The following is a 19,104-nucleotide window of genomic DNA, read 5'->3' as shown; positions in this document are numbered from 1 at the left end:
AAGGGATGTTTTAGATCAAATGGGAGTGATCCTTACGACGGACAAGCATTTTCAATGGCGGTCACTGCAGAATGGACTTTCCCGATCCAATTACAGTGGCTGACAGATGATCCAGTCTGGATCGAGCAGTGGCCGTTGAAAAAGGAAAGTCTACAGGCAGCTCATAACCTTGTTCGAGAACAGCTTCAACAAGGACATTTACAGTTATCAACAAGTCCATGGAATACTCCAATCTTTGTAATAAGAAAGAAATCAGGAAACTGGAGACTACTACAAGATTTAAGAGCAGTAAATTCTCAGATGCAACCAATGGGAGCTTTACAACCTGGACTACCCAATCCTGTTATGTTACCAGATCAATGGACTCTATTGATAGTTGATCTTAAGGACTGTTTCTTCACCATACATTTGCATCAGCGAGACACCCAGCGTTTTGCATTTACTCTGCCTTCGATTAATAGAGAGGCGCCTGCGCAACGGTATGAATGGACAGTGTTACCACAAGGTATGAAGAATAGTCCAACTCTTTGTCAATTATTTGTGGACAATGCATTACGTCCTGTCCGGGAGGCCTGGCCGACAGCGTTTATTTATCATTATATGGATGACATCCTGATAGCTCAAAAGGACTGTTTTACAAAACAACAAGAGCAATTTTTATCGCAGGCTTTAAGAAAGGAAGGTTTAGTCATTGCTCCAGAAAAAATACAGAGGGTTTCGCCTTGGAAATACCTCGGCTGGAACATTTCAGAATCTCAAATTCGCCCTCAAAAGTTAACCCTGCACAGTGAACTACGGACATTAAACGATGTACAGAAATTGATGGGAGACCTACAATGGTTGCGACCAGTAGTGGGTATACCAAATGAACAATTAGAAGAACTTAGGCCATTATTACAAGGAACAGATCCAGCGAAACCTGTACACCTTTCTTCCAGACAACAGGAAGTTATCAAGGCAATTGTCGAACAAATTACACAAAGGTGGGTAGATCGTCGAGATCCGCATATTCCTGTCGATTTAACGATTATACATGGACCGTCTCAATTAATTGGTGCACTGACCCAGTGCAAAAAGAAAAAGGGGGAGAGGGTCCGAGTGTTGGAATGGTTGTTTACGCGATTGCAACCACAAAAAACGATTGAGAGGAAATTAGAGACTTTAGCAGAACTAATTAGGAAAGGAAGGACAAGAATATTACAAATTACTGGATCGGAGCCGGGAATTATCAGAATACCTATTAAAAGGGAAAATTTAGAGTGGTGTTTGCGACAGTCGGAGGACTTACAAATGAGTCTATTGTCAACAGCAAATGATATAACTATTGATTCAATTAAAGCACCAGTCCTGCAATGGGTCAGTCAAAATACATGGATAATGCCATCAAAACGAAGTGAGAGACCATTGTCAGACGCAGTTACTGTATTTACCGATGCTGGAAAAAGGTCACGTACAGCAGCAATTACATGGCTTCAAGATAATCAATGGTATCATCATATCCTTGCAGCAGTGCCAGGAGACTCACTGCAAACACTGGAATTAGCAGCAGTGGTGTGGGCAGCTCTACAATGGCATGATACAGAATTGAATTTTGTGACAGACTCATTATATGTTGCTGGAGTTTTGGACAGGATTGAAGATGCGAGGATCAAAGACATCAAGAATTCTCGCCTATTTGAATTGTTTCGTCAATTACAATCGGCATTACGACAGAGACAGAAAAGCTATGCAGTTATTCACATTAGAAGTCACATGTGGAAGGAAGGACTGGGAGAAGGAAATGATAGAGCTGACCAATTAGTTACCGTGACTGTACCTATGAATGACTTTGTAAAAGCCAAAGAAACTCACAACGTATTTCATCAAAATGCAAGAGGTTTATATAAGCAATTTAGTATTACAATCGAAGAAGCCCGAGGAATCGTGAGAGCGTGCCCTGAGTGTAGTCATCATGGACCAGGTTTAGGGACTGGAGTTAACCCACGCGGACTGGGCCCAAACGAACTTTGGCAAATGGACGTTACCCATGTATCTGAGTTTGGTCGTTTGAAATATGTGCATGTGACTGTAGATACATTCAGTCGATTTATCTGGGCAACGGCACAAGCCGGGGAAAAGGCGCTGCATGTTGTCCGACATTTGACAAGTAGTTTTGCTGTCATGGGAATGCCTCAGAAATGAAAGACGGACAATGGACCAGCGTATGCTGGTGAAAAGATCAGAAAATTTTGTCAACAATGGGGGGTGACGCATATTACAGGCATTCCACACTCTCCCACAGGACAGGCTATTGTAGAACGGGTTAACCAGACATTGAAAGATGTGTGTGATGTTCAGGAAAAGTTGGCTAAAACATTATTTGTTATGAATTACCTATGTATATTTGGGGAGAATGATGAGCCACCAGTCAAAGTTCATTCAGGAGTTGCTACTTTAGAACAAAAGCAACCAATGAAGGTGTATTATAGGGATTTGGCAACGGGTGAATGGAAGGGACCCGTTGAAGTACGATATATGGGGAAAGGTTATATGTGTGTTATTACTCCTACAGGACCTCAATGGGTGCCGTCTAGATGGACCAAAGCTGCGCCTGCTCCCACTACTGTTCGCCCTTCTTGTTCCACTGAAAGCAGTTCCAGTACCGGGTCAGACAAACGTCTGGATAGCGTGGGCGAATAGGACGGGACAGACTGATTTTTGTTTGAGTTTGGCAACTGCAACAGAACCCTTTAAAACATGCTTGATAGGTTACCCTCATTTAGACTCTTCTGACTTTCTAGGATGGATAGATAATAGCAAAAGTTGTAATGGAATAGATGTAGCAAGTCAATCAGCTTGTTTAATTATGCAATTAAATCATACTCTACCCTGGGATCCACAGCAACTAGACCTTTTGGGCTCTGAAGCAATTGACAATGGTACACATGAGAATACAACTCATACTTGCATCTCCTTTGGTAACTTTAATAAATTCACTGTACAAGCAATGCACATGGCACACTGGTTAGGAAAAAGTAGTCGAATTGGTTGGGATGACAATCCATTTATAAATGGAGCTAGTGGTACAATTGTTTCTCCTTACAGTACGAGTTTCGATATTAATCATTATTGTGGCAAATTTAATAAAACTACAACATTTGGAGCCTATGGATGGAGTATGAATGATGCCAATGAAATATTGAGAGTAAAAGGTTCGGCTAAAGCTTTACCGCCTGGAATATTTTTGATTTGTGGAGATAGAGCATGGGGCGGAATCCCAAAGAATCCTCTTGGAGGACCTTGTTATATTGGTAAATTGGCCTTACTTACATTAACACACCGGAATTGGCTTAAAATATTACGATCCTCACCCAGAAGCAAAAGGAGTATAGCTCAACTTAGTCAAAATTGTGATGACAATGTTGAATTATGGTCAGTTACAACTAGAATTTTTGCATCTATGTTCCCAAGTGTAGGGACGGCTCGTGCTTTGAATCAATTGAATAAACTCGCTTGTTGGTCGGTAAAGCAGGCTAGGGCCACGTCAGAGGTCCTTGAAGAGATGATGCAAGACATGTCAAGTTTAAGACATGCAGTGTTACAAAATAGAGCAGCTATTGATTTTCTATTGCTGGCACAAGGACATGGGTGTGAAGATGTTGAGGGGATGTGTTGCTTTAATTTAAGTGATCATTCTCAATCTATTCACAAACAGATAAATTGGTTAAAAAAACATACACAAAAAATCCAGCAAGAAATTAATTGGTTTGATGGGGTGTTACAATCAATATTCGGCGGGATAACACCATGGCTAATGTCATTGATTAAGGAAGCCTTACGGTGGTTGGGTATATTGATATTAATCTGTATAATAGTTAAAATTGCATATGGGTGCATGATGAAAGGAGTCTCAAAGCTGACACACCAAGCTCTACTCGCACAAAAAGAAAAAAGGGGGAATTGTTGGGAGCTGGCTTGCTGAAAAGGGACATGAGCCTGTGGAAAAGTTGTGCGAGCAGAGTTCTGTGTGAAAGAATGTCAGTTTGAGCAACAAGATTAGGCCTTGGCCGAGAATAGCTGGCCTTACTGATAGCAGGAGAAAAACAACAGCTGGTCTTGCCGTTATCGGGAGAAAGGTAAAAACAGTGTGACCTTGGCATAACTTCACAAGTAACTTTTGAAGAAGTTCTCATGAGAAAGTTACAGAACACGCATAGCTGCCAGCCACAAGTGGGTGTGTTTTAGTAATGAATAAAACATTAGCAATGTACCAATCATATTAGGACTAGTAGGCATAATTATCGCAAACTGTATAAATATGAGCTAGCTGCGCAAATAAAGTTGAATCACTTCTATCACTCATATTGGGTCGACTTACGTGCATTCCTCCGCCGCTCCAACAAAGACCAGTACGAAAACAAGATAGTGATAAGAAGAACCGTCCTGACAAACTCACCAATCATGAATTGTTAGTTACTAAGCCAATCATATACTAACACATACTCTGAAGAAAGGGATAAAAAGGTGTGTTAGAACAATAAAGTAGCTATTTTGCGTGATCTATTACTTGTCGTGTCCGTCTCTACCGCGACAAGCAATGGTTGGTGAGTGGCAATAGCCTTGGGGAAGCCGTGTAAATGTATATTGTACACCTTCCCAGGTAAAGGCAAAGTGGTCCCTATCTGCTTCTCTCAAGGGAACCATAAAGAACATGTCTTTCACATCAATGGTTGCTAAAATCTGGTGACCCGGTTCTTGTATGGTTGCAATTAATTCTGCTATATTGGGGACTGCAGCTGTTAATGGGCCAGTATTGGCGTTCAGGCATCGATAGTCAACTGTCAACCGCCACTTCCCATTTGGCTTGCGGACTGGCCATACTGGGGAATTATAGGGTCAGTGTACAGGAATAACTATCCCCTGCTCCCGTAACTCAGTTATCACTGAAGTGATCCCTTCCCTTGCTCCCAAAGGCAAAGCATAAGGTTTGACATTAACTATCTTTGAAGGGGGAAGAGTTGGTGCAGACTGCAAAAGCCTCACAGAGATTGCGGGACACCCGAATTTCCATTCTCTTCCCTTAGAGTCTACCCACGACCAGCCCTTTAAGAGGTCAAGTCCTAGAATATTGGTGGGTAGAGAACCTAGTATCATAGTAACCTCAACAGGGGATGAATCCCCTGGCAGCCAGCATTTAACTTTAGCTGTCGGCTGTGGTTGGGAGCTTCTGAAAATGTCTGTGACCCATATCTGCTTCTTATCTGCAATTATTCCATTGTGGTTAGCAACATCCGTCCGGAGTGCTGATATCTGAGCACCCGTATCAACTAAAAAAGTTACTGGGGTCTTAAAGGGACCAAGGGGAAAGGTAATCAACAAGTCTCCTGTCTTATTCTCAGTGAGCCTCCTTAAATAAACCCACTGGCCGTCCCCCCGGCTCACTTACTGGGGATGGCCTGTCTAGTTTCCTGTCCTGCAGACAGTCATACCTTCCTCTGGGGCAGTAGGTGTTTGGGGAGTGGAAGTTGCCAGCGACTGTGGATTTGCCCCCTTATAGTCTCGAATGCCTAACTCAGTATGGGGAGGCTCCTTGTTCTTGTCTTTCCACCCTAGGACCAACTTTTCCAGGACAGAGGTGGGCAAGCCGTCCATCACATCCCGGGGAATTCCCTTTTCTATCCCTTCTGCCCACAACAAGTTTCGCTGACCCCCATACGGCTTTTTGGTGTTTACGGTCTTAGATGGGGGAGGTCGGCCAGGGCCTTCTATTTGGCGGATAGCAGGCTTAGCCCTGCTTTCTTCCCTTGTGAGGCCCATTCTCCGGCCGTAGTTAATCAATTCCTGTGCCACTTCTCCCCAGGTTAGGGCACCTCCTGCATTCCGCCTGCCTCCTCTAGGTGCTATCGCATCACATAATCTATCCTGCAGCTGAACAGCATATAATTTCAAAGAATCTGGTAAACCTCGGATTAAAGGAGTCATTCTATCGGGATTGGCATTTAACAACATCGGAGAGGGCTGTTGTGGCACTAATCGCCTATCATGCATTAATTGGAGACAAGCAGTTTTCTGTAAGCTCTCGGTTAACTGATTTATAGAGGGGGTGTCTATCCGTGTTGGTTCTCCCCGTTCCATTTGGTCTATTCCCCCTGCCCAGTAAGCTGCCCACTGTGTCAGAGACCATGGTTCCCTAGGATCATCGGTAGTTAGGAACACTCCAGGCCCCCAATATCCTTGGGCTTCATCTTCTGACAATAAAATCCGGTCACCACCAGTTAATGACACCCTCCACACATATTCTGTTTCGGTCTCCTTTGCTAGTCGGGTATACTTTTCCTGAATTTTAGATAATTCAGTGGCAGAATACGGTATCGTCTTAATGGTCACATGTGGTGCTCCGCCAATTTGGCCATTGTCTATGGTTTCTGTTTTAATTAATGGCCTCATTGCTATCTCTTCATCCTCAGGGTAAAAAACTTTTCTGGTACATTCTAACTCTTGATTTGGGTATAAAGATTTTTGCTGTTTCACTTGAACTACCTCTAGACCTTGCAGGTCTAGGTCCGGGTCAGATCGTTCATCTGCCTCAGCTCATAAAATTCTTTCCCAATCTAACGCATCAGACAAGGCAGCATGAAGCCGCTGCGTTGTATTACGCTCAGCAGTTAACTGCTCTTGCAGGACTTTAACTAAATCCTGCAGGGACTGAATCTTCTCCTTATCTGCCTGCTCAGCTCTCATTGTTTCCTGTCTGTCTTCCTGAGCTGCTGTGAGTGCAGCCCCTAACACTGCACACACTACAGCCTTCCCTTTTACCGGGCGAAACCTGCCTTCTTTTGCAAGCTTCTCAATTTTTCCTACAATGGCTTCTGGATCATGCCAGTGGTTTCGTGCCCATTCTACTCCTTGTGGGGAAGGGTGGGCTTTATATGCAATTAGCTTCTCTAAAACAGGGGAACAGTCAGACACAGATATTTCCTGGGTCACCATGCCTGCCACTGCTCAGATCTCTCCCGTCTTATTGTTGAGAGATCCTTCCCAGATCCTCCCCACCCGCTCTCTGGGTGGAGGTCTGGTATCCTGTTAGAATCTCCCTTCCAACAAGGGAAATCCCGTATAGGCAGTTAGCCTCTCTAAAAACTGGGGAACAGTCAGACACAGATATTTCCTGAGCCTCTATGTCTGCCACTGCTCAGATCTCTCCCAACTTATTGTTGAGAGATCTTTCCCAGATCCTCCCTGCTCGTTCTCCGAGTGGAGATCCGGTATCCCATTAGAAACTCCCTTCCAACAAGGGAAATCCTGTCCATGATGCCAATTAAGATGTCACGTCCCAAAGTTGGAGCGACTCAGGTTCGTGGATTTCCTTTGTCAGAATTAAGGTGAAACGACACCAGGGGAGTTCAAACAACAATCAACATTTATTCAACCTAGCTAACTTTGTCCAAGTACACAGGAACTTGTTAATATGAACCTTGCAACATGTCATTAAGCCGCTGTTTGAGAAGAGGAGGGAAGTATAGAAAAAGAAATGGAAGAAGAAACATGAAATGTATCAGAAGGAGAGCCCTCCCATTGAGTCATGAGGTTCAGAGCAGACCCCCTTCCTTTCTGAACTCCTTCTCAGAGAGGATCTCAGGGGCAGCTAGATCCACTCCTAGTCTCAGACTTGGTCAACGGTTTATGTTTCAAAGGATGAGGTGTAGGGACTGTGGAAAAGAGAGAAGGAAAAGAGGGAGAGAGAGAATGAGAGAAAGAAAGAAAGATAAAAAGAAACAGGAGAAGGGTTTCACCAGTCCTGGGTCCAGCGTTGGTCCAGCCAGCGTAGAGATCCAGTTCCGGAAGGCATGCACCGAGGACTCATTCTCCCTTCTTTATAGTGTGTTAGTCGATGGTCTCGACATGCGCAGTCCCATTCCCGGGGTTCTCTGGAATCGGTCAGTGAGTTTTTTGGGGGGGTGTTCATTGCAGAGTTGCCTCTCTTTTTCTACTGGCATGACCACTTAAGATAGAAGCACAGTCCCATTCTCTGTGGGGCCTCCTCCTCCAGGTGCTGCTGTGCTCCTTCTCCTGGTCACTTAAGATAAGGACTTGCGGCTTTGGAGAAGCGCGGTCCCACCCTCCGGGGGGCCCTCTCCTCTGGCCACATTATCCTGTTCACAAAACTCCAGCGTTTTCACAGAGGCCGTTTTCTTCACCAAAGTTCTTCAACGAATGTTTGAGACATTGACTATAAGTTGTCAGACCATCACAACTACTTGCCTAGACTTTAATCTAAGTTCTGAATACTGAGTTCTTCTGAAAAGGTACCAGACTGTCATTTTGCTTTGTTATTATAGTATCTTATGTTATATTATGTTATATATGCGGCAACTGAATTAAGTGCTCAAGCTGTCTGTGCAAGATTCCATTTATTTCACAAAAGAATCCAACTTGTATATGTTTCAACAAAGATCTAGAAAGAACTAACGGCATACAGCCAATACTACTAACACAGGGGGGCATATCTGGCCCAGCTGGGATGTTTGCCAGTCCTCAGAATGGTTAAAGATAAAAACATTCCATACACATACTCATGACTGTCTTCAGCCACATCTTCCCAGGCCTACACAAAGCCATCCTCCAACCTGACCTTGTAAAACTAGTTCTTCAAAGGCTTGGCAAACATGCAGCACAACAAATTCTAACAGTCACTCTTGAAAACAAATGCCAGGTGTTCCGAGCTGCTCCCACATCTCCCCCTTTTTTGTTTAGGAACATCAGATTCATGAGGAAGGCAGTGAGGACTCTAGCTTCGAACCGACGCAATCCTCATACTGCTTCTCAGATTATTCTGATAGCTGCAAACACACAAATTATTAATAACCCTCCAATAGCAATACAAATTCAGATACACAGATTTAAACCTTCAAACCATGTTTTTGGATTTATCCATTTAACACTATTAGACAGTTCTTTGACAAACACCTTATTCTGCTAATTTTGTGTATTTCCCATTTGATCTTGTAATATCTGTGCAAGACCTTAGATCTCTCCTGCAATATTAGTAGCAAATGTACCATGTAAATGCGCCTTCACCTAATTCCATCTCATACACTTTCATTCCCTTGTAAAGGAGTTACACAGAGCCCTTGTTTTTGAAATCCCCAATTGTAATGTAATTTCATTCTATTTTGTAATGCACTTTGTCTATCTCCATGTGATGGGTTGATCCTGGCTGGACACCAGGCACCCACCATAGCTATTCTATTACTCTCCCTCCTCAGCTGGACAGAGGAACGGGAAATGAGGTTAGTGGTCAGTTCATCACACATTATCTCTGTTGCTTCATCCTCCTCAGTGGCAGCACTCATCACACTCTTCCCCTGTTCCATCTTGGGATCTCTCCCACGGAAGACAGTTCTCCACAAACTTCTCCAGCATGGGTCCTTTCCATGGCGTGCAGTCCTTTAGGAGCCTACTGCTCCAGTGTGGGTCCCCCATGGGGTCATAGGTCCTGCCAGAAAACCTGCTCCATGGGCTTCTCTCTCCACAGATCTGTAGGTCCTGCCAGGATCCTGCTCCAGCACGTGCTTCCCACAGGGTCACAGCCTCCTTCGGGCACCTACCTGCTCCAGCGTGGGGTCCTCCACGGGCTGCAGTGGAACAACCCATTGCACGATGGTCTTCACCAGGGGCTGCAGGGGAATCTCTGCTCCAGTGCCCGGAGCACCTCCTCCCCCTCCTTCTTCACTGACCTTGGTGTCTGCAGGGTTATTTCTCTTACATGTTCTCATTCTTCTCTTCATCTGCCGTTTCTGTGTTCCGCAACCGCTTTTCTCTTCCCCCTCTCCAGCTGTTTTTTGGGGGTTTTGGGTTTGGTTTTTTTTCTCTGTACACAGAGGCACTACCACTATCACTGATTGGCTCGGCTTTCGCTGGCGGCAGGTCCATCTTAGAGCCAGCCGGCATTGGCTCTGTCAGGCACAGGGGAAAACCTCCAGCAGCCCCCACAGAAGCCACCCCGTAACCCCCTGCTACCAAAACCTTGCCACACAAACCCAATACACTCCAAGCCAAATTACCACTGCTTCTAAAGCATCCAATCATGCTAGTATTGTTGATCAATTTGTACCTGGGTATTCATTTCAGCTGTAACATATTTAATACATTAGCTACTGTGTGAGCAGTCTGAAGGGATTTCACAAGTGCCATGGTAGCAACAGTGGCAGTAGCTGCAATAATGATAGCTGATATTATAAAGGCAATGAGCCATCCTATAAATCGTTTTGGGTGACTAATTGTCTGCTTCAAAAGCCTTGATAATTGACTTAATCCTGATTCCCCTTCCCATGTTTTGGTCATATTTACAGGGATCCACAATTCAGCATGATGTCACATTGGCATGATTACTGTAAGACTTAGTTCAGATATATTCTTATCAGTGAAACAGCTAAAATGCCAAGGTTAATTCAGATTAGTTTCAAAAGCATGGTTACGTAAAGCAATATCTACAAATTGAGCTGCTACAAAAACATAAGGGTGTGAAGTACATATTATCACTGAATCTTTGTGATTCTGTGTCAGGTTCAAACTATGCAAGGAATGGTTCTTCATATAGTCACCGTGGCTTAGGCGCAACACCTCCACTGGGCCCAATAAAAATGCTGTGCCTGAGCCAAAGTGACCATGCAAAGAAAAAGGATCAGAATTCTTACAATACTGTTGCTGGCCACTATTGCCAGGAATGCTAAAAAAGGTATTCTTTGGAGTAAGATACACGTTGCATCATCATGCTAGCTTTTTGCTGCATTCTCTTCAAATCTCCCTACATGATAGCTTTTTTGTTCTCGATGCTCTGCTTCCTCCTCATTTGTTTCTCCTCTTTCAGATTCAGAGTCTTCATCTGCGGGACTGGGTTGTCTGAGTGGTTTCGCCAGCTCATGATATGGCTTCACATGTTTAGCTGGAATCCACTTGGTTCCTGTGGGAAGAACAACACAAGCATACCCTTGCCCCCAAGTGATTAGTTCCACAAGTCCATTCCAACCAGGTCCACTAAAAGGATCCTTATACAGTACTTTAGGTCTGTGTGAAATAGAATCAGGAGTTTTAAAATGCCAATCTATCGCTGTGCTGGCTATTAAGTCTGGTGAACGATTTAAAAAATTCAAAGTAAACATAGCATTATCTAGCTGTTCTTGTGGTGGCATATTCCCCCTTTTTTGTTTATGTAACATGGACTTTAAAGCCTGATGCGCACGCTCAATTATTGCTTGTCCAGTAGGTGAATGTGGAATTCCTGTGACATGGGATACTTGCCACTGTTGCAAAAATAATTGAGTAGAGTTAGCTACATACCCTGGACCGTTGTCAGTTTTAATGGTGTGAGGAACCCCCATAATTGCAAAGCATCGTGACCAATGTTGTTGAACATCACATGCTTTTTCTCCAGAATGAGCAGTAGCACAAATATAAGAGGAAAAGGTATCAATAGAAACATGCACAAATTTCAAGGAGCCAAAGGCAGATACATGGGTAACATCACTTTGCCAAATGGCATTAGAATGTAAACCACGTGGGTTAACTCCAATACTCACTGCATCAGAAGCAACTCTTTGACAATCTGGACAAGAACGAATTATATCTTTAGCCTGTGCTTTTGTCAAATTGAACATCTTTTGCAATGCTGCAGCATTTTGGTGAAAAAAGGAATGAGAGGCCACAGCAAAGTGGAATTGCACTGTGCCAACCATAAAAGTCAGCCACAGCATTTCCTTTAGTCAAAGGTCCCGGCAGCACGGTGTGCAACCTAATGTGACAAATAAGCAAAGGATAAGCTCTTTTATTTAAAAGAGTTTGCAATTCCAAAAATTTGTTGAATAAGTCTTCATCATTTATCTCCTTTAAGTAAGATCCTGGTAATTGCTGTACAACACGGATGACATATTCTGAATCAGAAAAAATATTGAGTGGTTCTGATGGAAATAAAGCTAAAGCATGTAAAACAGCCTGTAATTCCACACGCTGCATGGAACCTTGTAACAAAACAACAGATGTCTGCCATACTCCATTATCTAGCCAGGCAACTACACCTCCTCCTGTTTTTCCAGAGCCATCTACAAAAACTGTACTAGCATTAACAATAGGAGTATCTGATACTATGGTCTGTGATTTGATGTTTAATGTATGAAGGTTTTGCAGTAACTTACATTTAGGCAGTGAGAAAGAAATTTTGTTCATGAAGTCAGCCAATGCGATTTGCAGTGATTGTGATTGAACAAAAAGGTAATCAAAATCTTGTTTAGGAACAACTTCACAACAAATTAATAAGCTTGTCATATCTAGCCATTCTACAGGTTTGGATGGTCTGGTACATCCCTTCCAGCCAGGAGATTGGATCTACATTAAAAATGTTTCAGGAGCCCTGTTAGAAGAGAAATGGTGGATAGGACCCTTCCAGGTGCTACTGACAACCTACACAGCTGTAAAGGCTGAAAAGCAAGTGGCCTGGATCCACTACTCAAGAATCAAGAAGGCTCCAGAACCTTGGACAGTGGAAAAAACAGGACCATTGACTGTAAGAATAACTAGAAAATTAACCTGTTAGGACTGCTTATGTTCTTGGGACTCTGGGGCATGGTGTACCCTGAATGGCCATGGTCTCATGCTTGCATCGCATATACAGGGAGCATGGGAATACACTCTAGTCAGACAAATTTAAAATTATCCACTGTGGTTATGCATGGAACTGAGATGTACTTAGAGAACAAATGGGGTTGGGAATAGAATAACATCTCTGGCAAGATTCCCCTTGTTAAAGAATTTTCAGTCATGGGTTTCTCTAGGTTTGCTTTATTAACAACTCGGAGTTGGGCCACCACCGCAGTGAATGGTGAAAGATAACTCAAAAATGCCTTCTATATTGTCCTGGGTTCAGCTGGGATAGAGTTAATTTTAACAGGAACCTGGGAGGTGGGGGGCATAGCCGGGGCAGCTGACCTGAACTAGCCAAGGAGCTATTCTATACCATGTGACATCATGCTCAGTATATAAATGGGGAGCGGGCCAGGGGGGAGTTCTCTCGGCTTTCGGTGGGGGAAGTGGCGGAGTGTTGGGTTCTGGGTGGTGAGCAGTTGCACTGTGTATCACTCTTTCATTAGTACCGTTGTTGTTGTAGTAATTTCTTTGTGTTGTCCCAGTAAACTGCCTTTATCTCAACCCTCGAGGTTCCAGGTTTTTTCTTTTCTCTCCTCCGTCTCCCCCTTATCCCACCGGGAGGAGTGAGCGAGCGGCTGTGTGGTCCTTTGTTACCGGCTGGGCTGAAACCATGACATATATATACGATTTTACAAAACAATATGCAATTGATGTTTTGTCAAAAGAAGTTCTTGGTGTTCTTGGTGTTTTTCCACAAACTCTCGGTTCTCTATTCTCCAGTGGTTTCAAAAGTCCAACATGTTTTCCTGTTTCAATTGATTCTTATTGTCTCGTCCCAGTTCTTCTGAAGTTAGTGGTTGTAGGCAGAAGGTCTCTGGTCACCACAGTCACTTATCTTCTTACAGATCAGAGATCACCTTTGAATTTCTGAGAATCACTCAGGTTGTTTTATTAATTCTTCTTACTCTAAAGTTAATCACTTACCTATTCTTATGTCTTAGGTCTAAGATGTATGATCTTTTTTCTGTTGATTCAGCTTGACTGGGTTTTAAGCCAGCCATGGTGAGGGCTACACAAGGGACAAATAAGCAGCTTATGCATATTGTTTTATAAGCACCTGCATTCTATTAATCACATCTAAACCAATCTCTAATCATTAGTTATATGTCTGATATGAATAGTCTTAGAAACAATGAGGCTTAAGGCCTGGTTCCCTTTACACCCCTACTTAGAGGAAGGGTAGGAGAGGATATTAAGATAGGATGTCGAGTGGTAAATGGGTCTGTACATGAAAAGGCAACTCAGATTTTGGTACATAACATCATGTCATGGCCAAAAGGTGGAACTAAAAAACCATATACCCTGGAGGAATTGGATTGTTGGCACAATTTCACTTTGGCAGAATCCGTGTTTGTAGTCTGCCTTTGGGCCAAGCATAAAACAGGACTAACATTTAAATTTAAGATAGGCATCATCGAACCCTGCACCACACCCAGCACCACACCCACCTCACCAGTAATGGTGACTGTGCCGTCCCAATTTCCTGAGTCGGTATCAACATGACCTCCTAACGGTCTGACTCCTTATATCTTCAACATCGTCCCTTACATAATTAAAAATACAGGATAACAACAAATGCTGCTTAATCCATCATATTCCCTCAAATGGGTGCAGTTAGCTATGCAGACTAACATTTCTGCAATTAGACCTACAATGCTCACCTTTCCTGGGTACTTCCTACACAGGATGGTTAGCATGGTTACGTGGTTGAACCCTCACCTCTCCAAAATTATCAAGGAGAGGCGTGACTGTTGTCATTGGAATGAGACTGGGAGTCTTAAATAGCATAGATGCTAAGATACTTGCCAATAAAATGGCCACAGTGACCAGTGACCTAAGTGGATTGAAACCCCCTTTACAATCCTCCCTTTTAGCTCTGGGAACTAGCCAATGGCTATTATCAGATATATTGCCTCATTGGGGAGAGGTAAACGAGAAGGACCACCAGCTGATTGCAGATGCACTTGGCACAATCCAAAGTGATGTCTCTCTAGCCTTTAACTGTATCCAAGCTCAGCTGTGGATACAATCAATAATAGCTGCAATTATTCGAGAGGGCGAGGAAGACACCTTACCTACTGAAATTCAGAAAGTAATTTGGGATAATGCGACTGAATTCGAAAGAAAATTTCAATCCTGGTGGTATCTAGCCAATTTCACTTATGACCCCACTGATGATAAAGCCACAGCTTTTGTGCTGACTGTTAAAGAATTCTCAGTCATGGGTTTCTCTAGGTTTGCTTTATTAACAACTCAGACTTGGGCCATCACCGCAGTGAATGGCAACCTTCCAAAAATTTCTCAGTCTTATATACCTTTTTACCACCCATTATCCCAGTCCAAAGTCTTTGTAATTTTCCAGTTGATCTCGGTTCCCATGTCGTTATCATTCATCATCATCTTATCTCATCAAATTCTTCTTTTGTTCCATCCGGTCATCATCCTGTGGGTTTTGAAGTCCGTCTTGGGTCAGTCATCTTCTCATCCCCTTTACTTTGAAGTCTCATACCTACACAATTCTGAGAAAACCTCTCTGGTTGTTCCATTAACTATTTCACATTTATCTTTGTAAGTTCTACATATTCTAATCACTCCCCAGCTACGCACCTGTATCTTGCTGATTTTTCATCTTTTTTTTGATCCGTCTCTACTGATTAGCTTGACTGGGTTTTAGTCTGGTCCTGGATTGGGGCTACACAGGGGCCAGGCTGAGAACGCTGTTCATGGCCTGTTGAGCAGCTCTGTTGCCATTAATAACCTTAACCCATTCTATATTAATTTCTAACAGTCTTATAGTCCTAAATTTTCTAAAATCTTCTACACTGACAAAATGCAGCGCTTCGATATACACTATACACCCAATCATTGCACTGAGAGTGAGTCAACTTGGAACTATACTCTGTCCTATAGAGCACAGAGTATGGGCCAAGCAAAACGGAAGCAAATGGCAAACTGTGGATATTGATGCACGTACTGTGCGAAAACAACAAGGGTTCATCTGTGAAAGCAATACCATTGAGGCCCAAGACATTTGCCTTGATACAGAACAAAATGTTTATCATTTTGAAATATATCCTGATGAAACTCCAGAAACAGTACTTGTATATATTGGTAAGGGATGTGTTTGTATAAGAACCTCTTGTGATTCTACGTCTTGTGCATTAGGAGGAGCACTTGTGGCAGAGATATCCCCAGCACTGCCCAGCGCTGCAATAAAGAATGCCTGCTTAATAATAACGAATCTGTGTTGTTATTGAGTATTGAGTTACGATTTTGTATCACTAAGACAAAGAACAGGAATCATTTGGGATCCCTCTCTTGCCCTAACTGTTAGGACCCTGTTAATATAGCATAACTGCTACTTGACCTTACTGCCTTAAACTTGATGTTGCCTCACACGTAGTGGCTCTTTAATGCTTCAGCACTTGGGAAAGACATGTCTCCCCAGACAGACTTGGGGAATATATTTTAGCCCTGTTATAAATGAATTTTGTCCCAAACAGAATTCCAAGCAAAGTTAACAATTTATTAAATGAATAAAGGCAAGCAAACAGCGCTGGGCACGACGGGAGCTTCTGCTCTACCAAGACGCGCGCCGTGAAAAACAAGACAGCTTCTTTTATAGTCTAACGTTCGTTACATAGTCATACTAGGCGTGTTCTTCTCCATCTCCTGGTTGTGTGGGTGCTTAGAAACTTATCTCTGACCAGGGTCCCCACTGTTTGCGCCAGACAGCAGACATCCTGTGTAACAGCCGACACCTTGCACAGCACCAGCCGCGATCACCAGAACCCAAACAAGTCCACAACAGACACCTCCCCCCCAACAAGTACACACAACAAATGGCCCATCAAGATCCCAAGCACTGCAATCCCTGAGGCCAAACACACATCCAAATGCCTCAGTTCTCTTCTAGGATAGTTAACAACAGAACCGGTTTTGGGTTGGCAAAAAGAGAATGAACTATGTACATATCATCTGTCTCCTCCCGGCCTGGGGTTCTACAAGGATCGACAAAATGGTTAAAGATTACATAGACAGTGAGGGTTGTTATAGACGCTCGTGACAAATTGGAGGAGCCAATTTGTATTAAATAAAAAAATTGAATTTATTAGCAAGCGATAAGAGAGCAAAACAGCGCTGGGCGGCCGGGGAGTCCGCGCTCTGGCAACAGCTCGCAACTTTATGTTATAGTTACATTCCTTATATACAGTTCATGCACCCCTTTCTTGCAAGTCTCTGCCTTGTCCTGCTTCTTCTTTCTTCACTCGTGCAGGTTTGTTACTAGGCAGATTCGGTCGATCTTCTCAAGGATGAGTGTCTTTTGATGTAGAATGTCTTTTGATGTGGAGAAGTACAGTCTTGGCAGAATTAATCCCCTTATCTGGTAAATTGTAGCTGTTGTCTTTTCCCTCCTTATCTAGTAAGTTATAGCTGTTGTTCTTTTCCCTCCTTAGCTAGTAAGTTATAGCCGTTGCCCTCTTCCCGTGACCTTTATGCACCATTTAAGCAAGCCTTGTTATTTACACAAGGTATCTGCTAAATCTCAATATGTCTCTTCCCCCTTCCCGATTTCATGAACAAAGTTAACCCGTTCATTACAAGGGTCACATTTTATTATGCGGCCCTAGCATTGTTTATATTGACACGAATCAGATGAACATATTTCACAGCCCCTTTAAATATATTTGGGGGGGAGAGCTGAATGTAGTCCCTGGGTATTGCAAACTGTGCAGTTGTTCCCTATACTGGGGTAAAAACCAAGAAAAGGAGGTAAGGTTTTCCTTAAGAACAGTTTCTTGATTGTGTTGTCTCCCCACTATTGAAGCAGAGAATCTGCAAGGAGTGTGATGTCTCCTTTCCCTGGCACTTCAGGGTTGTTGTCATCGTAGTGCTATCAACTGAAGTTGGTTTGAACTAATGAGAAGAATGATGCATTATGAATTAGTATGGTGTTGTTACCGAAAAACTCGGAATAAAGAACTTATCAACACCAATTTAGTGCAGATAAGCAGACACTTCTTTATTGACGGCCGGGTGCGCGGGTGAGTCCTCTCACGAACCACGCACCCCGAACTCCAAAACCATACACCTTATATTGTACTTATTCATTCATATTCATTATATTTCCAAGAAATCATTAGCCTTCATTAGCATATATTAATGTCCTTTACACATGCGCATTGAAGGTCTCTGGTGGTCTTCTAGAGTCCTCTAGTGGTCTTTCATAGTCTTCCTCACTTGTCCGCTTCTTGACCTTCTCCAGGTGATTCTGCGCAGTTGGATCCTTGGTAAATCACTAACTAACTATTATTGGCAAATTACTACAGGTCACTTTATTCGACCTTTATCAATTCCATTAATTTGTAATTTTGACATCTTCTCCATTCTTCTAGTTTGTTATTCTATACTCCTTCTGACACACACTACATCACTAGTTTGCTATACTATACTCCTGCTGACAAACACTTCATCACTAGTTTGCTATAATCTACTCCTACTGACAAACACTATGTCAAAATCATTCTTAAATCTCAAGCTTGTCAGATAAGTTCTAAATGTTCCTTCTAAATGATTCTGACCAATTCCTTCGGCCTTGGTATCAGGTTATACAAAGGGTTTCACAGCAGCTGTCGGTTATTAATCAAATGTGCAAAATGCAATAGAGGTATCTTCGCTAAACTGTTTCTTATCATTTTACGATTTTTATCATACATCAGTTATTCTAACCACTATCAAATCAGTAAAAATTAAAGTTACCAACCAATCAATAACAAATCAATAACTTAATCAATGATCAATCAGTAACAGTGTGACATGTTGTCAGCCTGCAGTTTTGGTATGATTTGGTACTCTGTACTGTTATAATTGATAACTATGGGGTGTTGCTGTATTGCCTTACCAGTGTTTACTCTGATAACCTGGAAAAATGAATGTAGCACAAGGTAAGTGCACAGGTGGGAAGCATCCCTGAGTAAGAAGTTTCTAAAACCTTCAGCAAAGTTGGGGGCCTTTGTTTCTATCAGTTCTGAGGCAATCAAAAATTAACTTTCCTCATTTGCGTGGTGTCCTATGGGTATCTGCTTTTAGCTATTGCTAGTAGTAGGGTTTCCTGTGTATCTTGAGTAAGAAGTGCAAAGATGCTGCTTGGGGCATTCAGAATGGGGAAGCTACAGATGAAGCAGTATCTATCTAGAGGTGTGTGTGGCTTTCAGTGGTCATATATGGAAAGCGCTTGCATGCTTAACTTCAACAAATGGTCAGAGGGTGAAGTTTCCTGAGGTCTGAGTGGATTTAGCAGTTTGTTGAAAGGGAGAGACTTGCTTCTGCTGCTTCCCTTTCTTTTGTTTCTGTGCTCATCTGACCTGTTGATGAGCCAGTTCTGCTAACAATAGGCAGTAACAGCAAAACCAAATGTAGCACAAA

This window comes from Accipiter gentilis, chromosome W (genome assembly GCF_929443795.1).
Source record: "Accipiter gentilis chromosome W, bAccGen1.1, whole genome shotgun sequence".
Taxonomy (NCBI): Eukaryota; Metazoa; Chordata; class Aves; order Accipitriformes; family Accipitridae; genus Astur; species Astur gentilis.
The sequence above is the reverse complement of the archived record's forward strand: the minus strand, read 5'-3'. Positions refer to the sequence as shown.